Source organism: Pristiophorus japonicus, chromosome 4 (genome assembly GCF_044704955.1).
Source record: "Pristiophorus japonicus isolate sPriJap1 chromosome 4, sPriJap1.hap1, whole genome shotgun sequence".
Classification (NCBI taxonomy): domain Eukaryota; kingdom Metazoa; phylum Chordata; class Chondrichthyes; family Pristiophoridae; genus Pristiophorus; species Pristiophorus japonicus.
Window position 1 is genome coordinate 19,055,121 of NC_091980.1, and position 25,623 is coordinate 19,080,743.

The following is a 25,623-nucleotide window of genomic DNA, read 5'->3' on the forward strand; positions in this document are numbered from 1 at the left end:
TTATGTTCTTATGTTACCTCCATTCATTGGGCCTACTTATTTAAAGGTAAAGATGATCAAAATTCAGCCCTCTTAGAAGCTTCCACTTAAATAGGTCAGTCAGCCAAAAATTCGAAGGATGTGATAAAGATACTAAGGCGTGAATGCCCATGGCTAGTCCTATGTGTAACTGCATCAAAATTTCAATATGTATGCAGACAGTCTCTGCACTGCTCTAACCTGTCACCTGAATAGAAGCTTAATTTTGCACCGTTTTTTTTAATATACAGAACAGTTGATCCCTTGAGTTAAGTTTATTGCTTCCATTCCATCCTAAATTCAGTCAAAAATGCAATTAATTCCAAATACTTGAAAGTCTAATGTGAGGGGGTGTGGCACAGCTACGAAAGGTCATTTCATCTTAAGTAGGGCTATGCACAAATCTCCTTCGCCACTGTCACCCCACTTTAATCCCTTTTTTAGGTTATTTTCCTCTTGCCGCTTACTAATCTCCAGCTAAGAGAACAGAAACAAGGCCTGGCCCTAGACCTTGTTAATCTGCGCACTTGACGCTCGAAGAGGTGACTGACAGTATCATTGTCCCAGCTCGTATAGGAGTTAGGAGTCTCCATTCACTGTCGCTCGGAGGATAGAATCGAGCTCGGAATCAGCCTTTGTGAGGAATCCATATGCAGAGATCAACGTCCTGTGGCTCCCCCAAGGCTTAGTGGGTAAACACACAGCACATGGTGAAGGCCTGGGCTATACAAAATGTGGAAGGTCCAAAGATCAATGCTGGATTGGTGCTGCGTTAGTTTAGCTCGCATTACAAGTAGCTTCAGCTCTCTCAATATGTGTCAGCCAGTTACTCGGTGTGTAGCTGGTGCAGGAGAGCAACAGCAGTGAAGAGGGACGTCACCAAGGTCCAGGTCGGTGATTGGAGCGCGGGCAGGTACAGCAGGAGCGGTGAGGTTGGGGTGAAGGAGCGGCAAGAGATTGTAGAGGGATGTGATCGGGGCCCAGGAGAGGTGTGAGTTAGGGGCCCAGAAGAGGCGAGGGCCCAGGGGCAGCACGGGCCCAGCCCACACTGCGATATGTGCGCACTAGTTCCATGCAGCAGAGCTGGTCTCCAGTTGTCTTGGTTAATCCTTGCTACTGGACCAAGACCTAGCTCTGTTAAGCCCGTGTGGTGGCTAGTGTGCAACGGCCACCACACATTAAAAAAATCCACGCACAGGCATCTTCCACCCTTCAAGATTTTGTTCGGATCTGGAATTTTAGGTCCTTCATTGAAACACCTGTGAACTTTTTGACGTGGAAGCAAGTCATCCTCGACTCGAGGGACTGCCGATGATGATGATGATGTAGCACTCTCTAGGTGGGAGGAATTAGGAGTGAGCAGGTGCTGCTGATCACTGCAGGAGTTGGAGTGAGTTTGTAAAAAGTTGATGGTGGGTTTTTGGGTTGTTTATTTTCAAATTTTAGGGCCTTTTTGGACCATAAACATCAGCCAGATGGCTGCTGAGGGGCCTGGAGTGCCGGGCCCCTCAGAGGACAAAGCTCCCAGTCTGAAGTTAATCAGGGGAGAGAATGTCTTGAGAAGGGAGAATAAAAGGCCCAAAGATTTGGGCCGGGACCCCAGGAGGTTTGGAAAAGAAAACACGGTGGTGGTTCACTGCCAGGGTAAGGAGGTGCGAGCTTGGGATATCATCCAGGCAGTATATGAGGACTGCGGTGAGGGAAGTTGCTTTGCTTGCCAACCAAAACCGAATGTTGGATTCGATGTGACGGTCAGTGGCTGAGAGGTGGAAAGACTTTTACTGAGCCTGAAGTTTGGTGAGAAGTATTTGGATGTATCTTTGCTGTATTCCGAAGAGGTGGTGGTCTCATACTTAAACCTGGGATTTATGTATTTTTATCTCGAATGGACATTTTAGCTCAGATGACCTTTAAGGATGATAACTCCAGAGAGATGATTGTAAAAATGATGGCAAATTTAAATATGAGAGACTTATGAAGGGATCGGAACCCCATAAAAAGGGAGTTCTCCAGAAGAGGTTGTGTGAGTGATGTTTTAAAACAGAGCCGAATAGATTTTGTGTGACTGCGGGAAGGGTTAATGTCTGAGGTGATTGAGATTTATTATAAAAAAGTATTTTTTAGTGACCACTCAGCTTTGGTTCTTAAAATTCGGAACAGCAGAGTTAAGATCGGTCCAGGGGTGTGGATTTTAAACAATCAGTACCTGAAATAAATTGCTTTTAAAGAAGGGATTTTAAATATAATAAAGAATAATCGGAAGGAACCTTTTTCCTTGAAAGAAAAAAAGAGTTTGGTGGGACAATTTCAAATATGAGGTAAAAGTTTTTTCAGTACGGTATGGGAAAGAAAGAGCAACAGCTAACCGGCTTCAAGAAGAGAATATAAACAGAAGGTTTACAGATATCTGTAAAGCAGTTGACGGAGGGGATAAGGGAGAAGAGACTAAGTGGAAGGTTTTAAAGGAAGAGTGGGAATTATTACAAACTGAAAAATGCAAGGGGGCATTCTCTGTGCAAAGGCTAAAGATGCATTGGAGGGAGAAAGATGCACTCGATATTTTCTGAAGCAAGAGAAGTTGCGGCAAAGGTTACCATTAATTGGAGAGTTGAAGATTGGGGAAAGGATCATTAATGAAAGTGGGGAGATGATGGAGCCGGCTAGTAGCTTTTATCAAGAGTTATATACAAAAGAAGACATTTCCAAATTGGCGATGGAGAAGGTTAGTGCTTTTATTGAAGTGGGTTTAAAGGAGGATGCGAGAAGCATGTGTGACAAAGAAGTAGGATTAGCAGAAATAAAAGTAGCAATAAGTGGAATGAAGGGGGAGGGGGGAGGGGGGAGGGAAAGCCCTCGGTCTGATGAACTATGTGCAGAATTTTATAAAGAATTTTTTAGAGATTTTAAATCCATTGGTCTTAAAGGTTTTTAAGGAAATTAAAATTGAGGGAAGCCTGGCCCCATCTATGAGGAGCGATATCATAAACTTAGCTTATAAAAATAATGGGGATAGAAGGGATCTGAAGAATTGGAGGCCCATCACATTATTAAATGTGGATTATAAAATCTTGGCGAGAGATATGGGAAATTGTATGAAGGAGGTGATGCTGCAGATAGTTTCGCCCTCTCGGTCCTATGGAGTGATAGGCCAGGACATCGCTGACTCTGTGGTCTCAATCCGAGATGCGATAGAACTCATGGAAGAGAGTGGGTGGGAAGCTTATGTGCTAAAGATGGATTAAGAGAAAGCCTTTGATAGAGTCTCTCATGGGTTTTTATTGATGGTTTTGGAAGCATTTGGTTTTAGGGAAAATTTCATTGAGTGGATAAGGATTTTTTAATTCAAACACATTTGGTTGTGTTAAATGTAATGGTTTTTTATCCAAGTATTTTCCAATACAGAGATCAGTGAGACAGGGTTGTCCGCTGTCCACATTGTTGTGCACATTGGTAGCAGAACCATTATGTTACATGATGTGAAAGGAACAAGGCACAGTCAGGATGGTGGTTCCCAGTTCCGGGCAGGTTTCGGTGATACACCAATATGCAGCCGACACGACCTTAACGTTGAGAGATGGGGAGTCAGTGAGGAAAGCTGTGGGAGTAGTGGAGGAGTATTGTAGAGCTTCAGGAGCCAGAGTAAATTATAGTAAGTCCCAATGCCTGGTTGTGGGAAGGAGTGGGGGGCAGTGGTTGGAGGAAAGCCCTTTTAAGGTGGTGGAGGTTTTAGAAGTTCTGGGGGTGCATATGGGGTGCAAGAAGGATAGGGATGAAGTGGATCAACTAAATTGGGAACCAAAGGTTATGAAAATTAAAAAGATTTTTGGAAGATGGAAAAGGTGTTTGAAAGTGCAAGGAAGAGCAACAGTGGTGTCAGCCCTCCTGCTATCTAAACTATAATACTTATTAACGGTGGAGGATATTCCTGAGTGGGTGGAAAAGTCTATCCGAGAGGCTTGTGTGAGGTTTTTATGGGCAGGGAAGCCAGCATTGGTTGCTTACAATACTATTATTGGGCAGCAAAATCAAGGAGCACTCAATTTCCCAGGTATTGATTTGAAGGAAAAAATCCTTTAGAATTAAATGGGTGAAGAGATTTCTTCAGAAGTCAAATGCAAGTTTTTGGAAGAATTGTTTCCAGCATTTTTTTTAATTAAGTGGGATAGGAGGATAGGGAATATTTTATATGGAATACAACAATATGTTTTTGAAATCGATTAAACTTCTCCCTAGGTTTTATAAGGGGGTTGCAGATACTTGGGCCCAATTTTTAAAAAGTGTTCAGTTTATGTCCAAAGGTGCTGAGGAATTTGTAGAACAGCCCTTATTTTTGAACAGGTGAGGCAACATTGAAGGAGAGGTATTATTTAATCAAGCTTTTATACAAGCTGGTATTATATATGTGAAAGTTGTATTATATGAGGTAATTCCAGGTTGGTTGCCGGAAGCGGTAGTGAGGGATATGGTTTAGGAGGAGGATCAGGAGGTAGAGGAAAAAGCAATTATGATCATGTATGAGATGATTGTGGGGGCAATGCCACAGGATTGGATGGAAGAAATAAACACGCAAATCTCCAAAGGACGTATAATGCATCCCGCTTTTCCAAGCTTTCTGCTGGAGAAAGGGGAGGAGTTGGTCCAAGTTGACAACTGTAATACTCGAGATTTCTATGGGGTATTTAGAGAATGGAGATTTAAGAAACCTGCTGGTCAGGAGTTTTGGCAGAATATATACCCACAGCTGGACTTCCAACACGAGTTGGAAGGGAGTGTGGGCTAATTTTAAATGTCCACAGTGGATTGAACTGGATTTCAAATAGGCTCATAACCGGATTTTTACTATGATAGTCTTATGTAAGATTGGGCGAATAGAGGTGGCAACTTGCCCAGTGTGTGGGATGTGGGATGAGATTCTGTCACATTTACTGGTGTTATGTCTGCAGTTAAAGGATTTTAAGTACTATGTTCGACAGTGGTGTGAGGTTTTCTTGTACAAATCCCTGGGAGGACAGACGCACCAACATTCGCGTCCTCGACCAGGCCAACATCCTCAGCATCGAAGCACTGACCACACTTGATCAGCTCCGTTAGGGCAGGCCACATAGTTCGCATGATGACACGAGACTCCCAAAGCAAGCGCTCGACTCGGAACTCCTTCACGACAAACGAGCCAAAGGTGGGCAGCAGCAACGTCACAAGGACACCCTCAAAGCCTCCCTGATAAAGTGTAACATCCCCACTGACACCTGGGAGTCCCTGGCCAAAGGCCGCCTTAAGTGGAGGAAGCACATGCGGGAGGGCACTGAGCACCTCGAGTCTCGTTGCCAAGAGCATGCAGAAATCAAATGCAGGCAGCTGAAAGAGCATGCGGCAAACCAGATTCCCCACCCACCCCTTCCCTCAACAACTATCTGCCCCACCTGTGACAGAGACTGTGGTTCTTGTATTGGACTGTACTGCCACCTAAGGACTCATGTTAAGAGTGGAAGCAAGTCTTCCTCGATACCGAGGGACTGCCTATGATGATGATGGTTTCTTGCTGGGTGAGGGCCAAAGAGCAAGAATGGGAATCCCATGGGACTCAATTTTGAGATGGGGATTGCAGGAGAGTCTGCCGAGTCTGACGGAGTGGCAATTACTTTAATGTTCAGTTTGGCTAGATTTGTGATTATGCAAAGAAGGAATGCTCTGTTTATTAAGGGGAGGAGAGTAAAGCTAAAAGAGTATTTTAAATATAAACGAAAAGATCATTATAAGGCACTGTGGATGAATTATTCAGAAAAGAATGTAAAGATAGTATTTTATGATCAATTTGTAAAGTACAATAGATTATTATATGTTACAGGAGACAAGTTAAACTTCTTATTGTCCTCGACACCCCAGCCAGGGGATACAGACTCTCAGCGTTGACCCTGTCAAGCCCCTGAAGATTTTTATACATTTCAATGAGATCACCTCTCATTGTTCCAAACTCTAAGTTATATAGGTCTACTCAAGGTCTCTCCCCCAAAGAAAACAACCTCAGCTTGTTTAAGCATTTAAAAAAAGAAAGGGAGGAAGTGAAATATATATATATACCTCAAGGGAGCCATTACTGTGTAGGACTGTACACACTGGTGCTAATATTCTGATAGTGTGTGGAACAAAGCTAAATGTCACCAAAGGCACATACTGATACAAAGAAATATTGGGGTGAGGGAAGAGAGAGAGAGAGACGAAAGCAGGCTGGGTTAGGGTCCATGATCGGATCAGCCATGATCGTATTAAATGGCGGAGCAGGCCCGAGGGGCCATATGGCCTACTCCTGCTCCTATTTCTTATGTTCTTATGTAGTTGTGAGTTTTAAAATTGAACACAATTTGGAAATGTTAATTTGAGTTATAAGCATCCTCAAATGAAAACCTTGAGGATGGCCAGTTCGACATGACAAACATGATGGAGGTTTGAAATAAAAACAGAAAACACTGGAAACGCTTACCAGGTCAGGCAGCATCTGTGGAGAGAGAAGCAGAGCTAACGTTTCAGGTCGGTGACCCTTCGTCAGATCTGGAACAAGTTAGAGAGGCAACAGTTTTTAAGCAAGTGCAGGAGCAGGGAAAGGAGGCAGGGGAAGAAAGAACAAAAGGGAAGGTCTGTGATAGGGTGGCAGACAGGACAGATTAAATGACAAAAGGGATGAATGTACAAAGATAGACGTTTTAATGGAATCCAGTCAGGTTGATAGCACAGAGCCAAGGCAGCAGCATGTTCAAGGGGCTTTGCTAACCTCAAGTGAATTGTTAATTAAAACCTACGTACTGCAGAGAGAATGCTTCCTTGAAGGTAGAATGGATCTTTCTGGCAGTGTGTGGGCAGCTTTGATTGGGCACAGTGTTGAAAGTGAATAAGGTAGTGAGAGTGACCAGTTTCTTTAAAACAGTTGGATAAAGGCTGGATCTTTAGTAAGCAAAGAATGTTCAGGCAGCAAAGTGTCAGAACAGTAATGTTGAGTAAATACAGGTACAACGTCCCGAATCCGGAATTCAGAAAACCGGAATTCAGAAAACTGTACATTTTTGAGGCAGCCAAGATGGCGACATTGGGCGGCGAGGGACGAGAAAACCGGTAAAAAAATGCAGCGCCGGGGGACTACGGGTGGCGGGAATCGGCAGGCGGCGAGGAGCGGAAGATCGGCGGGCGGTGAGGAGCGCCAACAGTGAGGTCTGAAATTCGGCAAAACCCAAAAACCAGCACGGATTCGGTCCTGAGATTGCCGAATTTCAGACTATTGATTGTCTTGTCCGAAATCCGGCAAAACCTAAAAACCGGCACGGACTTGGTCCCGAGGTTGGCGGATTTCAGACATTGTACCTGTATTTAATGCTAGAAGAATTTCTTCAATGGGAGAATCATGTGCGGGGGTGTGGACAGCAACTTAATTTTAACAATGAGTAAATGAGACTTGGAAGGGGCCCCAATTCTAAGACAAACAGTGGCTGGAAACTCTGCCCAGATATCCATGCCAAACCAAGGCTGCAAAGAAAACTACACTGAAATAAGCACCGATCCTCGGCACTAATTCAAAGATACTGAGCAATGATTAGCTCAATACAATGGCTGGATCGCCTCTGCCGAACCCAGCTCTCCTGCAGCCAGCAGTAGTGCCACCTTAGCTTACAGCAGAGAAACGGGCCATTTGGCCCAACTGGTCCATGCCAATGTGTATGCACCTCCTCATCTAACCATATCGGCATAACCTTTGATTCCTTTGTCCCTCATGTGTTTCATAGAATCATAGAATGCTTACAGCACAGGAGGTCATTCGGCCCGTCGAGCCCGTGCCGACTCTCTGCAAGAGCACCTCAGCTAGTCCCACTCCCCCGCCGTTTCCCTATAGCCCTGCATTTTTTTTCCATTCAGGTACTTATCCAATTCCCTTTTGAAAGCCACGATTGAATCCGCCTCCACCACCCTTTCAGGCCGTGCTCTACAGATCCTATCCACTCGCTGCATTCAAATGTTTTTCCTCATGTTGCCTTTGGTTCTTCTGCCGATCACCTTAAATCCGTGTCCTCTGGTTCTCGACCCTTCCGCCAGTGGGAACAGTTCCTCTCATTCTACTCTGTCCAGACCCCTCATGATTTTGAACACCTCGATCAACTCTCCTTTCGACCTTCTCTGCTCCAAGGCGCTCTAAGAGTGCAGATATCTCGGAAGGTTGTCGGGCTGGAGGAGGCCACAGGGACTCGGAGGGGTGAGCCCATGGAGGGATGTGAAAGCATTACTAAGTTACTTCAGAGCAGGAATCAATCTTGGTTCCTGTCCTGGTCTTCATGGCTCGGTACCATACCACTTGATTCATCTCATCATCATCATCGGCAGTCCCTCGAAATCGAGGAAGACTTGCTTCCACTCTGAAAGTGAGTTCTTAGGTGACTGAACAGTCCAATACGGGAATTACAGTCTCTGTCACAGGTGGGACAGACAGTGGTTGAGGGAAGGGGTGGGTGGGGAGTCTGGTTTGCTGCACGCTCCTTCCGCTGCCTGCGCTTGTTTTCTGCATTCTGAATGCTCTTGGCGACGAGACTCGAGGTGCTGAGCGCCCTCCTGGCTCCTCTTCCTCCACTTAGGGTGGGCTGTCTCGAGCCAGGGATGCCCAGGTGTCAGTGGGGATGTTGCACTTTATCAAGGAGGCTTTGAGGGTGTCCTTGTTACGTTTCCGCTGCCCACCTGGGGCTTGCTTGCCGTGCAGGAGTTCCGAGTAGAGCACTTACTTTGGGAGTCTTGTGCCAGGCATGTGAACAATGTGGCCCACCCAACGGAGCTGGTCGAATGTGGTCAATGCTTCATTTACCCACTGCGGCACTGGGGAGCGGAGCTAACCTATTAGCCCTTAATTTGGGATTAGACAGACACCACTAAATTTTGCCTAGAAACTTTTCCAAAAACTTCTTGACACAACGAATCCCGGGATAGAATGGGAGTTTCCGCCCCACCCTGCCCCGCCCGCCCCCCCGTGAACATTTCTAATTGGTCATGCAGGGCACTGACTCTCAAAGCACCCAGCCACCAGCTTCAAGCTTGTAACTTGGGTGATTAAAAATAGGATACATCACAAAGCTTTTTCTAAGCAAAGGCAATCTGTCTGGATCCAGCCACAATCCTATATCAATGTTCCAACAATTAACTTTTGAGAATCTTAAGCTCTCAAATTAAAAATCAATGTCATTGATTGAGACATAGGATAATATGAAAAACTGTTCCCCGCTTTCGTTTTGCACATTCTCTAAATTTGACAGCCCTTTGATTCCTGGAAAGTTCAATAGCAAACCGTGTGTCACCAGTACAAAAAACAATTTTTTATCATTTGACAATTTTTATTCTCGTTCTGCAATATCCCATGGTTTTTTTTTAACCATTTTGTCTCTGTGCACCGCTCCCCCATCATTTCATTCTTTTTAACTAGTTGAATGTTCCATTAATATTTTTCCAGTGCCTTCGCTGATCCCATCGCACAGTTTGCAGGACATTCGCCCCAGTAAATCCCTTTCTCTGCGATTAGATTATCTGTCTGATTCTCCGCCTAAACTCGCCCCACAGCCTCTTCTCCCAAGTTTATATTTAGCACCTGTTACAGACCGTTGCAGGACAGTGCTGAGGAACTGTCTTCACAAATCGCTAAAGCGTCTCATCTGGACCTGTTGTAATTGGACCAGTAAGGCTGCCACTGAGTTGCCACAATGCCACTCGAAGAAGTCTTTAACGGGCACCATTAATGCAATAGTCGAAGGTCTGGTCCAATCATACTAAGGATGCTTGAAAATAAAGCAACAAACAACAATAACTTATATTTATGTAGTACCTTTAACGTAGTGAAATGTCCCAAGGCGCTTCACAGGAGTATTATGAGATTTTAAAATTTGACATCGTGCCACATAAGGAGAAATTTAGGGCAGGTGACCAAAAGCTTGGTCAAAGAGGTAGGTTTACAGGAGTGCCTTTGAAGGAGGAAAGAGAGGTAGGGAGGTGGAGAGGTTTAGAGAGATAATTCCAGAGCTTAGGGCCTAGTCAACAGGAGGCATGGTCACCAATGGTTGAGCAATTATAATCGGGGTTGCTCAAGAGGGCAGAATTAGTGGAGCGCAGACATCTCAGGGGGTTGTGGGGCTGGAGGAGATTCCAGAGATAGGGAGGGGCGAGGCCATGGAGGGATTTGAAAACAAAGGATGAGAATTTTGAAATCGAGGCGTTGCGTAACCGGGAGCCAATGTAGGTCAGCGAGCACAGGGGTGATGTTTGATTGGGACCTGGTGCAAGTTAGGTCACGGGTAGCCGAGTTTTGGATCACCTCTAGTTTACGTAGGGTAGAATGTGGGAGGCCAGCCTTGAGTGCACTGGAATAGTCAAGTCTAGAGGTAACAAAGGCATGGATGACGCTTCAGCAGCGGATGAGCTGAGGCAGGGGCGGAGATGGGTGATGTTACGGAGGTGGAAATAGGTGGTCTTAGTTATGCTGTGGACATGTGGTCGAAAGCTGATTTCAGGGTCAAATATGACGCCAAGGTTGCGAACAGTCTGGTTCAGCCTCAGACAGAAAGTCAAACTAAAATATTACTTAATCTTACTAAAAATATTGAACTCTATTTTCAGTTGAGATGAAGGGACTGGACCAGAAGATTGTTTAATGATTTTACAGATGCTAACTGACTCGCTGTGTATTTCCAACAATTTGTTTCGTGACTTCATGTATTCACGTTGTTCCCACCACTGCTGCTAATCATGGGCTTGTAACCCCCTCCCGACCCTCTGTACTTCCTAACCCTAAAGTTGCGCATTCCCCAATTTCCGTCGCCCCATCATTGGCGACATTGCCTTTGGCTGCCTGGGCCCTACACCCTGCAAATCCCTCCCCAAGTGTCTCCACCTCTCTCTCCTCCTTTAAGATGCTCTTTAAAAGTTACCTTTTGGCACCTGTCCTAATATCTCCTTATGTGTCTCAGTGCCACATTTTCTCCGATAACGCTCCTGCGAAGCACCTTGGGAACATTTCACTCCATTAAAGGCGCTACATCAATGCAAGTTGTTGTTGTTGTTGTTGTTACACCTCTTTTCTCTGGTCTCACCCTAAATTTGAAGAGACAAAATCTGTAACTCCTGGTTAATTTCAGTGGGACAGTCGGTGTTGACAACACCTGATGGGCAGCTGGTGTTCCAACAATTGTGTTTGAAAGCTCACTTTTCTTTTAAACAAGCGAGTTATTATCTTCATTCGCGACAGTACACACCTCATTATAAGCACAAACAAGGCCCAGCTACCACGAAGCGAGTCATGATGTCGGTGCCGTGCACACAGGGAAGGATTATGTGTACAATTAGTCACAACGGTAATGAGCCACTTGCCAATAGAGGGCAAAGTTACACAGATATCATATTTTTCACCCCGTGCAGTTGCTGCAATAGAGGTTTAAACAGGCGTGACCAGGAGCTTGCGATTTCCATACTGAGCCTCACTGGAGCCCGCATGTGATACAATATACCTTGCCATAGAGTCAATGTGTCATCGTTCTTTTGGGTCCCTTGAAAGTGCAGACTCATGCTGGATTGCGGTTCTGTAGGTGTCAGGGATCCTCCAGGGGTTCACGAGGTGGATTCTGGAGATGAGGGGGTTGACTTATAAGGATAGGTTGAGTAGGTTGGGCCTATACACATTGGAGTTCAGAAGAATGAGGTGATCTTATCGAAACTTGTAAGATAATGAGGGGGCTCGACAAGGTGGATGCAGAGGGGATATTTCCACTCATAGGGGAAACTAAAACTAGTGGACATAGTCTTAGAATAAGGGGCCGCCCATTTAAAACTGAGATGAGGAGAAATTTATTTTCTCAGAGGGTTGTAAATCTGTTGAATTCTCTGCCCCAGAGAACTGTGGAGGCTGGCTCATTGAATATATTTAAGGAGGCGATAGACAGATTTTTGAACGATTGGTGAGGCCGCGCCTGGAGTACTGCGTGCAGTTTTGGTCACCTTACTTAAGGAAGGATATACTGGCTTTGGAGGGGGTACAGAGACAATTCACTAAGCTGATTCCGGAGATGAGGGGGTTACCTTATGATGATAGGTTGAATAGACTGGGTCTTTACTCGTTGGAGTTCAGAAGGATGAGGGGTGATCTTATAGAAACATTTAAAATAGTGAAAGGGATAGACAAGATAGTTTCCACTGGTTGGGGAGATTAGAACTAGGGGGCACAGCCTCAAAATACGGGGGAACCAATTTAAAACCGAGTTGAGAAGGAATTTCTTCTCCCAGAGGGTTGTGAATCTGTGGAATTCTCTGCCCAGGGAAGCAGCTGAGGCTAGCTCATTGAATGTATTCAAATCACAGATAGATAGATTTTTAACCAATAAGGGAATTAAGGGTTATGGGGAGCGGGCGGGTAAGTGGAGCTGAGTCCATGGCCAGATCAGCCATGATCTTTTTGAATGGCGGAGCAGGCTCGAGGGGCTAGATGGCCTACTCCTGTTCCTAATTCTTATGTTCTTATGTTCTAAGGGAGTAAAGGGTTATGGGGAGCGGGCAGGGAAGTGGAGCTGAGTCCATGATCAGGTCAGCCATGATCTGATTGAATGGCGGAGCAGGCTCGAGGGGCCAGGTGGCCTACTCCTGCTCCTATTTCTTATGTCCCCCAACCTCCCCCCTCCCCCCAAATGTTATTTTTTAAATCCCGTGTAAGCCCAGCTGCGAGGGTTTGCGGGCTGTTCAAGCATGGGGGGCATCACCGTGCAGACCAATTGCATCCTGGAACTCCAGCTGATATCTCCCTCTGCTCCTGCACCATCTCGCCATTGCACCCCAACCCCGCTTCTCAATCTGTCTGTCTTTCTTCTCACCTCCGCCTAGCAAGGGCGGCATTTCTACCAATTCGGTGATCCCACAGCTGACTTGTCGGCAGTTCGGGGCAGGTAGCCCTGTTCGTCATGTGATTGGGTGAACCATCACAAACTGTGCGTTAGCGACACCATGGGCAGGGTTGAGTTTCACATCGGGGAATACGCACACACACAAACCACAACAGCTGACATTCATAGGTCAATCTTTCTGATGCGTGGTCATCGACCTGAAACATTAACCGCGTTTCTCTGTCTCTCCAGCGACGCTGCCCGACCCGCTGAGAATTTCCAGCATTTGTTTTTGCTTTCATTTCGGATTTCCAGCATCCGCAGTGTTTTGCTTTCATTGCTTTGATTTCGCGCCTGCAACGTGGCAGAGAAACGTTCCGAGGGCCTTCACAGGAGCAGTCTGCAGACAGAATATTGACACCGAGCCGTTGGAGGAGACGTTAGGGCAGGTGACCCAAAAGCTTGGTCAAAGAAGTAGGTTTCAAGGAGCGTTTAAAGGAGGAGAAGGGGTGGCGGAGAGATTTTGGGAGGGATGTTTGGAGCTTGGGGCCTCGAGAGCAGAAGGCACGGCCGTCAATGAGTGCAGCGAAAGGCACTTCAGTTATGTCGAGAGACTGGAGAAGCTGGGGTTGTTCTCCTTGGAGCAAAGAAGGTTAAGGGGAGATTTAACAGAGGTGATCATAATTAAGAGGGGTTTGGACAGGATAGAGAGAGAGAGACTGTTTCCACAGGCAGGGCACAGGTTTATGATAATCAGCAAAAGAACTAGGAGAGAAATAAAGATGTTTCATGCAGCAATTTACGATCTGGGATGCACTGCCTAAAAGGATGGTGAAAGCAGATTCATTAGTAACTTTTAGCAGGGAATTGGATATATACTTAAAAAGGAAACCAATTTGCAGGGCTACGGGGAAAGAGCAGGAGGAGTGGGACTAATTGGACAGCTCTTTCAGAGAGTTGGCACAGGCAGGTTGGGAGAATGGCCACCTTCTGTGCTGTATGATTCTACGAATGAGCCAATGGGCTAGTAGTGGGGGGGGGGGGGGGTGGTGTGAGCAGAGTAGAAGGGACTTTAATCCACAGTGTCTGCCTGTGGATGGAGGGGAAGCTGCTGAAACTCATAGTTTACAACGGGCACTCTAGATAGTTCAATATTTGCACTGCAAGCGCTTTACGCTCAACGATGCTTGAACTGGCTGAAAGTTCACTCCGCAACTGTTTGCGCAGATTTCGTAATGCCTCTCTTCCTTCCCCCTCCGGCGCCCCCTCCCTACCGCCCCCCCGCCCCTCCCCGTTAGGTCGTGACCCTGTTGACAAAACTGTGACTGACCTGCCAACAATTCACGCCTGGTGAATGCCGTACAATTTAAAGACTTGGTTTGAAGGGCCATTTTGAGGAAACAAAAGGAAAAGGGAAGAGGGCAGAGCAAGTGGGTTGCGAGTTTTCCTAAGTGGAGGTTAATCAGCAGAGCATATGCCAGGCAGCCTCCAGTGTCTCTTCAAATTCTTGAGCGATACGCTGTGGCCTCCCTGGAACCCGTTTTTTGCCGTGACTCAGTGGGTAGCACTCGCCTCTGAGTCAGAAGGCTCAAGTGGGTTCAAGTCCCACTCCACTTGAGCACATAAAATCTAGGCTGACACTCTCAGTGCAGTGCTGAGGGAGTGCTGCACTGCCGGGGGTGCTGTCCTTCGGATGAGACATTAAACAGAGGCACCATCTGCCCTCTCAAGTGGACGTAAAAGATCCCATGGCACTATTTCAATGAAGAGCAGGGGAGTTATCCCCAGTGTCCTGGCCAATATTTATCCCTCAATCAACATAAGAAAAAAACAGATGATCTGGCCGTTATCGCATTGCTGTTTGTGGAAGTTTGCTCCGTGTAAACTGGCTGCTGTGTTTCCCACATTACAATAGTACTTCATTGGCTGTAAATCACTTTGAGACGTCCGTTGGTCATGAAAGGCGCTATATAAATGTAAATCTTTCTTTTTTCTTTTTATTGCAATTGTCTCCTCTGAGGCACCAGCGTCAACAGCCTCTCTCTCTGCGCCAAGTTTACAGACAAACATGGCACAAGGTCCCTTGAAGCCATTACATCAGGGTACCAATCACTGCAAATTATAACGTGATCTTTGATTGAAACGTATTCTATAGTGACAGACCCCCTTCGTTGTGTTCAGCTTCAATAATCATCCATTGAATGTCCTCTAGGTCTGTTCCTCGCGGGTTGTCTCATCAACAGTGACCAGAAGCACTGGAAAGTATGAAAAGTCTTCTTACATTGAGAAGTCCACCATTGATGGCGATGACCAGCTGGTTCTCCACAGCAACGGTTGGCCACACAGCTCACCAATGGACTGGAGGCACACAGGGCAGGTAAAAGGCAGAGACTGGGGCTCGAAGGCCTTCTGAGTATCACCAACAAAGAAGCCTGAAAACTCCCTGAGGACTATCAGAACTCAGTTTCCGCTGAGAATGTACGTTACAGAAATCTGGCAGGACGACAATAGGAATGAATCTCCCATCAAAATTATCCTTTTGTAGATATTTTGGGGCTGAAATTGCCCCCTTTTTTTTAAGGCCCGTTACTGCCTCAAGAGGCCACGGAGCCCTCACTGGGACTCGCAGCGCCCCTCTTTAAGTGAAGGGGAGGGAGGTTACGATGTGTCAGCGCGATGTGTCACGTCTGTGTGGCACTGATGGATACCGCCCCAATCCCGCCACCACCTCCAACAGTGCCGGGAAGCATATTTTGAATTAAAGAGCCCAATTTCACACCTCTTCTCCTCCCCATGCCTCCCACTGGGTGGTAATAATTCGAATTACCCTCCCGAAACGGGGCGAAAGTCATTACCCCCCGCCCTCCCTAAAGTTTCCCTATGTTACAATGGTTACTACACTTCCAAGAAGCTGTAAAGCACCTTCGGATATCCTGAGCTCGTGAAACGAATGACAGAAATGCAATTCCTATCTTTCTTCATATGGTTAAGAATATAAACTTTATCTGGCCATTACCACGTCGCTGTTTGTGCGATCTTGCTGTGCGCAAATTGGCTGCCGCGTTTCCTACATCCCAGCAGTGACTACACTTCAAAAATACTTCATTGGCTGGGAAACGCTTTGGAACTCCTGAGGTTGTGAAGGGCGCTCTATAAATGCAGATTGTTCTTTTTTCAAGGCAGGAAGCACTGTGGTTCCTTAGATTATAAGACGAGGCAAGTTCTCATTGGAAGTTGGGAGCACGTGAGTGTGTGCGCGTGTGCGTCCGATGCTCACGGCTGCTCGAACAAATTGAGTCGACACATGTACAAGGTGCGTGTGTTTGTGCGTGTGTGGGTACGGCAGTTGACGCCGTACACGTATAATGTGCGTGTACATATGTATGTGTGCAAACAGGTGACGGAGGAGATCAGACTCTGAAGCTCCACATTATGGGACTAGGTGGCTGACAGCTCTGACGTCTATCTGTGATGTTTAGGCATCAATGCAGGAAGGAAACAACACAAATTTTCACAACTTGACAACATCGCTCCTACGGCAGTTATCAAAACATTGAGCTGGACGTGGGAGGATTTGTGTCGGACAAGCTTTCATTCCTGAAACACATCAGGCAGAACTGTTCCCCCCAATCCTCTATTTTCATCCGCACCTGACTAGTGTTCTCCGTCAGACGTCAGGCAGCGGCAGAGGTGGCGAATTCAGCGACAATGCTGCTCACAGCGGCAGAATGCAGTGACTGCTATCAGCTTCACTCTTACAATGGAAAAACACGGCTTTACAGCAATAGGGATGTCAGCAACAAGGAAGTGTTAAAGGAAGTGAGTGGCACAAACAAGAAGTGTGCACAAGACTATGTAATGTATAAAATAAATATATTTAATATATAATACATCTATATATCTCAATACATAATATAAACATATATGAATAAGAAAAGAACTTGAATTTATAAAAGTGCCTGTCATGACCTCAGGATGTCCCAAAGCTATCCCGTGTACATCAACAATAACAACAACTTGTATTTATATAGCGCCTTTAATGTCATGAAATGTCCCAAGGCGCTTCACAGGAGTATGATGAGATTTTTTTTTTAATTGACACTGAGTAGAAATTAGCGCAGGTGACCAAAAGCTTGGTGAAAGAGGTATGTTTTAAGGAGCGTCTTGAAGTAGAAAGAGAGGTAGAGAGGTGGAGAGGTTTAGGCAGTGAGTTCCAGAGCTTGGGGCCGAGGCAACAGAAAGCAGGGCCACCAATGGTTGAGCGATTATAATCAGGGATGCTCAAGAGGGAAGAATTAGAGGAGCGCAGACATCCCGGGGGGTTGCGGGGCTGGAGGTGATTACAGAGCTAGGGAGGAGCGAGGCCGTGGAGGGATTTGAAAACAAGGATGAGAATTTTGAAATCGAGGCTTTGCTGAATCGAAACCAATGTAGGCCAGCCAGCACAAAGGGTGATGGGTGAGCGGGACTTGGTACAAATTAGGACACGGGCAGCCGAGTTTTGGCATGGTAGGGAATGTGGGAGGCCAGCCAGGAGTGCGCTGGAGTAGTCAAGTGTAGAGGTAACGAAGGCATCACCAGAATCAGCCACTCACACCAGTGACAAAGTTCCCTTTACGCTCGTGCTCTGGAGGTCCCGCGTAGCCGGCCCACCAGCGTTTAATGGGAAAAACCGCGCAGGTACGGAATTTTGAATGGGCCGCCCAGCCGCACCCACCCCCCCACCAAAAAAAAAGATTAGAGGGCACATTGATCAGCAAATTGTTATTTTCCGTTCCATATATAGATTACAATGTCGTCAAATATCTATTACATGCAGCGTGATTTAACAGTATCAAAGGTAAAATTATTTAGAATTTACAAAAACCTCCCTCAGGAAACTGCTCTCGCACACGCGCACAAATACACACACATAGCGGCGCGGACACGCACAAATACACACACATAGCGGCGCGGACACGCACAAATACACACACATAGCGGCGCGGACACGCACAAATACACACACATAGCGGCGCGGACACGCACAAATACACACACATAGCGGCGCGGACACGCACAAATACACACACATAGCGGCGCGGACACGCACAAATACACACACATAGTGGCGCGGACACGTACAAATACACACACACAGTGGCGCGGACACGCACAAATACACACACATAGCGGCGCGGACACGATGGGCCAATATGGCCTCCTTCCATGCTGTAAATTTCTATAATTCTACACGCACACAGCAGGGGTGTCTCAACAACAACTTTAATTTACATAATGCCTTTAATATAGGAAACAAAAGTCCAAAGGTGCTTTACAGAGGTCAAGGGTAAATAAATAGCAATCCCTGACCAATTTCTAACCCCACGTCCTGCTAACTGAGTCCGTTTGAGGCACCTTGCTGTCACCCCGACTGAGGTCAGCGAACTAGGTGCACAGTTGGTCATCAAACCTGGAGCTTCCCATTGAGCATGGGTCAGACACTCAGCAGATTAAACATGCTAAGGGCAAGAATATATATATATATATCAACAGAGCTAAATTACAGTTGTCCTGTAAGACAGCCATTGTCAGTGGGAATTGAAACCTCACAGCATTAAAGCAAGGATACAGAGCCATTCTGAGAGCATAACCTGAACACATCACAGGAATGATTCACTCTTGCCACTAAATAGAAAGATAGCACGTAAGTTATGATGAAACTTTATAAAACACTGGTTCGGCCTCAGCTGGAGTATTGTATCCAATTCCAGGCACCGCACTTTAGGAAGGATGTGAAGGCCCTAAAGAGGGTGCAGAAAAGATTTACTCGAATAGTTCCAGGGACGAGGGACTTCAGTTACGTGGATGGACTGGAGAAGTTAGGGTTGTTCTCCTTAGAGCAGAGAAAGTTAAGAGGAGATTTGATAGAGGTGTTCAAAATCATGAGGGGTCCAGACAGAGTCGATAGAGAGAAACTGTTCCCATTGGTGGAAGGGTCGAGAACCAGAGGACACAGATTTAAGGTGATTGGCAGAAGAACCAAAGGCGACATGAGGAGAAACTGAGTGATTAGGAACTGGAATGCACTGCCTGACAGGGTGGTGGAGGCAGATTCAATTGTGGCTTTCAAAAGAGAATTACTTAAGTACCTGAAGGAAAAAGAATTGCAGGGGTACAGAGAATTTCTGGGGGAGTGGGAACTGCTGAGGTGCTCTTGCAGAGAGCCGGCATGGGCTCGATAGGCCGAATGGCCTCCTTCTGTGCTGTAACCTTTCGATGACATCACAAAATGTTTCTTTTCTGTTCAATATTTGGATTCCTATGTGTTCGAATATATATTTTTTAAGTAGCATCATTTAACGGTATCAAAAGTACGATTTATTAGAATTTTAAAAATCACCCCTCAGGAAGCTTCATCAACCAGGAATGTTTTAGAAAGATTAAATTATTCATCTATTTCTTTTTTAACTCATTATTAATTTATAATCAAACACTACACTTTATGCTCAGCCACGAGCAAACACTCCAAGACTGTGAGGTTAAACCACAGCAAATCCTATTAAAGTAACTTCCACGTAATGGCTCAGTAAGTGCAGAAAAGATTTACTAGAATGGTTCCAGGGATGAGGGACTTCAGTTATGAGGATACGCTGGGGTTGTTCTCCTTACAGCAGAGAAACAGGAGAGAAGCTTTGATAGAGGTGTTCAAAATCACACGGGGTCTAGACAGATTTTTTTTTTTAAATTGACAGTAAACAAGCGAGGCTGAAAGATCAGAATTCGATTGGCCAGTCTCGACTGAATTGTCAGTGTGGCTCAGTCTGTAGCACTCTTGCTCGCGGTTCAACAGGTTGTGGGTTAAGGTCTCGCTCCCGAGACTTTGAGCACAAAATAAATCCAGGCTGACCCTCCCAGTTCAGAACGGAGGGAGTGCTGCACGGTCAGAGGTGCCGTCTTGCTGATGAGATGCGAAACCGAGGCCCCGACTACCCTCTCAGGCGGACGTGAAAGATTCCGCGGGGCTGTTTTGAAATTTATCCCTCAACAAATATCAGCAAAGACAGATTACCTGGTCGCCATCACATTAGTGTTTGTAGGAGCTTGCTGTGCGCAGTTTGGCTGCTGCGTTTCCAACATGACAAAAGTGACTCCACTTCAAAAGTACTTCATTGGCTATAAAGCGCTTTGGGATATCTGGTTGGCATGAAAGGCTCTATATAAATGCAAATTCTCTTTCTCTTTTGGCTGATCTCTTGAGTTGGGGGAAGGAAAAACAAGCAAAAGATCTTGTTGCTGACCACTGTCCAACTGGAAGTGCGTGTGTGTGTGTAGGTATGGACAGAATGGGGCTGGTCTGAGTTGGTTCCCCCCACACCCGCACAGTAAAATAGCCTGCTAACAACTCTCAGACATGCCACTTGGAACAACGTACCAAACGGCTCATGGGTGCCAATAGGACCGGCCATACCCCAAGCAAGGATTGAATGCCTTCAAACCCGAGGGAAGGGAATTAAATAGGCACACAGCTCAAATAAACATAGAAACATAGAAAATAGGTGCAGGAGTACGCCATTCAGCCCTTAGAGCCTGAACCACCATTCAATAAGATCATGGCTGATCATTCACCTCAGTACCCCTTTCCTGCTTTCTGTCCATACCCCTTGATCCCTTTAGCCGTAAGGGCCGTATCGAACTCCCTCTTAAATATATCCAATGAACTGGCATCAACAACTCTCTGCGGTAGGGAATTCCACAGGTTAACAACTCTCTGAGTGAAGAAGTTTCTCCTCATCTCAGTCCTAAATGGCTTACCCCTTATCCTTAGACTATGCCCCCTGGTTCTGGGCTTCCCCAACATCGGGAACATTCTTCCTGCATCTAACCTGTCCAGTCCTGTCAGAATTTTATACGTTTCTATGAGATCCCCCCTCATCCTTCTAAACTCCAGTGAATACAGGCCCAGTCGATCCAGTCTCTCCTCATATGTCAGTCCCGCCATCCCGGGAATCAGTCTGGTGAACCTTTGCTGCACTCCCTCAATAGCAAGAACGTCCTTCCTCAGATTAGGAGACCAAAACTGAACACAATATTCCAGGTGAGGCCTCACCAAGGCCCTGTACAACTGCAGTAAGACCTCCCTGCTCCTGTACTCAAATCCCCTAGCTATGAAGGCCAACATACCATTTATCTTCTTCACCACCTGCTGTACCTGCATGCCAACTTTCAATGACTGATGTACCATGGCACCCTGGTCTCGTTGCACCTCCCCTTTTCCTAATCTGCCACCATTCAGATAATATTCTGCCTTTGTGTTTTTGCCACCAAAGTGGATAACCTCACAGTTATCCACATTATACTGCATCTGCCATGCATTTGCCCACTCATCTAACCTGTCCAAGTCACCCTGCAGGCTATTAGCATCCTCCTCACAGTTCACACTGCCACCCAGCTTAGTGTCACTGGGATTGGGAGAATACACAAGGCTTGGAGAAAATTAAGCACATCTCTTCCTGTATCCTCTTTCGATGCTCGGAAGCTGCTATTTAGCACTCACTGTATCAACAACTTGCATTTATATAGCGCTTTCAACGTCCCAAGGCGCTTCACAGGGGACGTTGACCGACAACATTTGACTCCGAGCCACAAGAGGAGATATCAGGGCAAGTGAGCAAAAGCTTGGTCAAAGAGCTAGGTTTTGAAGGGCAGAGAAGCGGAGAGCTTTCGGGCCGGAATTCAAGACTCCAGGGCCGAGACAGCTGGAGGCAGGGGTGGTGGGGAAGGCGATGGAAGGCGAAGGAAATCAAGGAAGTGCAAACATAGAAACATACATAAAAACATAGAAATATACAGCGCAGAAGGGGGCCATTTTGGCCCATCGTGCCCGCGCCGGCTGACAAGGAGCCGCACGGCCCTTGGTCAGCAGCCCTGAAGGTTACTTATAAATCTATGAACAATGACGGAAAGGTAAAGAGCATCCGGCCCAACCAGACCACCCCACACAACAGCAACACCCCTTGCACCGCAACATTCTACATACCACCCCAACCAGAGCCATGCAATCTCCTGGGAAAGGCAAAAACCAGAGGCCAGAATCGTAGGAGCGCAGAGATCTCGGAGGGTTGTCGGGCCGGAGCGCGAGAATCGCACACGCAAGGTGGCGGAAGGTTGCCTAGACAACCCCTTCAGGAAGTGAGTGCAGACACGAGGAAAAACATGGGAAAACCAATCAATGCTGGGAACCCTGCTATTTACAATATACATTAATGATTTAGATGAAGGAATTGAATGTAATATCTCCAAGTTTGCAGATGACACTAAGCTGGGTGGCAGTGTGAGCTGTGAGGGGGATGCTAAGAGGCTACAGGGTGATTTGGACAGGTTAGGGAACAGGGCAAATGCATGGCAGATGCGGTATAATGTAGATAAATGTGAAGCTATCCATTTTGGTGGCAAAAACAGGAAGGTAGAATATTATCTGAATGGTGACAGATTAGGAAAAGGGGAATCCTGGGTGTCATGGTACATCAGTCACTGAAAGTTGGCATGCAGGTACAGCAGGCGGTGAAGAAGGCAAATGGCATGTTGGCCTTCATAGCGAGAGAATTTGAGTGTTGGAGCAGGGAGGTCTTACTGTAGTTGTACAGGGCCTTGGTGAGGCCACACCTTGAATATTGTGTATAGTTTTGTCGCCTAATCTGAGGAAGGACATTCTTGCTATTGAGGGAGTGCAGCGAAGGTTCACCAGACTGATTCCCGGGATGGCAGGACTGACATATGAAGAAAGACTGGATCGACTAGGCTTATATTCACTGGATTTTAGAAGAATGAGAGGGGATCTCATTGAAACATATAAAATTCTGACGGGATTGGACAGGTTAGATGCAGGAAGAATGTTCCCGATGTTGGGGATGTCCAGAGCCAGGGGTCACAGTCTAAAGATAAGGGGTAAGCCATTTAGGACTGAGATGAGGAGTAACTTCTTCACTCAGAGAATTGTGAACCTGTGGAATTCTCTACCACAGAAAGTTGTTGAGGCCAGTTTGTCAGATATATTCAAAAGGGGGTTAGATGTGGCCCTTATGGCTAAAGGGATCAAGGGGTATGGAGAGAAAGCAGGAATGGGGTACTGAAGTTGCATGATCAGCAATGATCATATTGAATGGTGGTGCAGGCTCGAAGGGCTGAATGGCATACTCCTGCACCTATTTTCTATGTTTCTATGTAATTGCCAGGATGAAACCCAGTGATTGACCACAGTTCTGAAATCTATAACATGGCAATTTAAAATGCAGCATTAAAAAAAACTAATAGACTCCAGCATTGCAACAAGTTAATTAAAAACTGCAATATTCATTGGATGTGGACTTTCCTGGTAAAGGAACTACAAATTATTCACCATATATCCTGCTTTTTTGCCTCGGTGAGCACATTACCAGTCAGCGCTGTGCTTAATTTCTCCTGCAAGAATTATTAACTATAAAACTTGGCACAAATAAAAATGCCAGCGCCAGTAAAGAGTTAGAGGTCGTGATCCGATTGTGCCATTCTGATGACTTTTGCAAATATCCAGAACTGTGTCAGCTGAAACCCCCCCCCCCCCACCCCCCCCCGTTCTCCCTCCCGCCCCCCGTTCTCCCTCCCGCCCCTGCCCATAATTAGGGTACCGCCTCGTAACTTGTTCACAAGCGGCAGTGATTCTCTGGGGTAATGCTAATCCACTTTTTATAGTCTTGCTGTCTTTAACTTGGCTTGGTTACAAATGGAATTTGTACTGAGTGGATACTGGTGCTGTGTACACACCAGCCCCGCTCTCTGATCTCCTCGCAAGTTTGATTTACTGTCTGCCTCTCGCTTGCTTCCCCGCTTGGAATGGCTTACCTATCGCTTCTTTGGACCTCTCAAAAACCTCCCCGCTACGTCCATCTTCTCCTACTCAGTAAACCTGACCATTCGCCCGTGTTTTCTCCCCCCTCCCACGTAATCACAGAATCATAGAAGTTTACAGCACGGAAGGAGGCCATTTCGGCCCATCGTGTCCCCGCTGGCCGACCAAGAGGCTATCCTGCCTGATCCCACTTTCCAGCTCTTGGTCCGTAGCCCTGTAGGTTACGGCACTTCAAGTGTATATCCAAGCACTTTTTAAATGTGGTGATGGTTTTTGCCTCTACCACCCTTTCAGGCAGTGAATTCCAGACCCCCATCACCCTCTGGGTGAAGACATTCCTCCTCAAATCTCCTCTATACCTCCCCCCAATTACTTTAAATCTATGCTCCTTGGTTGTTGGTTCAATCCTTCCCGACTCCTGCTCAGTGCACTCTGCCCTCTCTGCAAAAACACTCGAGAGGTTTTCTGATGTGAGGAGTGCCATGTTCTTACTTGACTGCATAAGCGGCAGCACTCTGCACCCACTCAAACACTGCAGAAACACCTACATTTGCACACGGGCAGTTGTTTGGAAGCCGATTCACTCTTCCTGTGGCCTAATCGTGAACCTACGATTGTCCCATGTTTGATTCCTGGTCTGGATTGAGTTCCCTGATCTCAGTTGGCCTCAGTGCCCTGGAGGAGGTGGGCAGGGAGAGGGGAGCGGGGGTAGTTTGATAATCAGCCAGGTTCTGAATGTCATTCAGTGACTCTCCAATTGAAAGTGGACATGGGTGGTGGATGTTGGATGTCGACAGGATCAGACTGCTTGTGTGCCTTTCATGGTAGAATAGCCAACTCAGGCTCCCCATCGCGTATTGCACACAAAGAATGGCAGTGGATGGGCTGCCGCCGATCAGGAGCAAGTGTCTTCAGGAGAGACGGAGAGAAAATAGGGGGAAAAACACATGTCCAAATTTGTTCATTTACTTAAAGGCTGATAAGAGGTTTCCCAATTAGCGAGGGAAAGGCCATCCAGGTTGGTTCAAACAGCAACCAAACAAAGACAACCTCTTTCGAGGTGTTTCAGAGCCTCTGGAATAGCAGTGCTGCCTCAGTTATGTTAAAGTACTACCCTAACTCAGCCCCAGCAGCAGCACGATATGAACACATAGCTCCAGAGATGTTTGTTGTCTCTGGGCTGGTTGACTCAACAGCAACAACAGCTTGCATTTATATAGAGTAGTCAAATGTCGCAAAGTGCTTTCCAGGAGCATTATCAAACTAAATCTGACACTGAGATATTAGGACAGGTGACCAAAAGCTTGGACAAAGAGATAGGTTTTAAGGAGCGTCTTGAAGGAAGAGAGGTAGAGAGGCGGAGATGTTTATTGAGGTAATTCCAGAGCTTGGGGCCCAGGCAACAGAAGGCACGGCCATCAATGGTGGAGCGATGAAAATTGGAGATGTGCAAGTGGCCAGAATTGTTGAAGCGCAGAGATCTCGTAGGGCTGTAGGGCTGGAGAAGGTTACAGAGATAGGGAAAGCCGAGGGCCATGGAAGAATTTGATCGTAAGGGAGAGAATTTGAAAATCAAGGTTGCCGGACCCGGGGGTGCAATGTAGGATAGCGAGCACAGGGGGATGATGGCTGAGCAGGACACGTGCGAGTCAGGATAGGGCAGGAGACACCTCCTTAAGTAAGACCCAACCGGCAGCAGCTCCTAGATCCCTTCCCAGTCACTCGGCAGAGCAACTAAAATAAAATCCATCGCCTGTCGGACGGTATGACCTTGGAGCTCATACTAAACCCCCCCCTCTGCGCCCCCACCCCCGCCCACACACCAACCAATAAGTGAAATACTGCAGATGGCATGGTACG

The 25,623-nt window shown here is 46.5% G+C and overlaps 1 protein-coding gene across 4 annotated transcripts in view; it reads right to left on the minus strand.

Annotated features, from left to right (window-relative positions):
• LOC139262845 (protocadherin-1-like) overlaps positions 1–25,623 on the minus strand; it is a 422,377-nt gene that overhangs the window by 173,071 nt on the left and 223,683 nt on the right. The window lies entirely within an intron of this gene.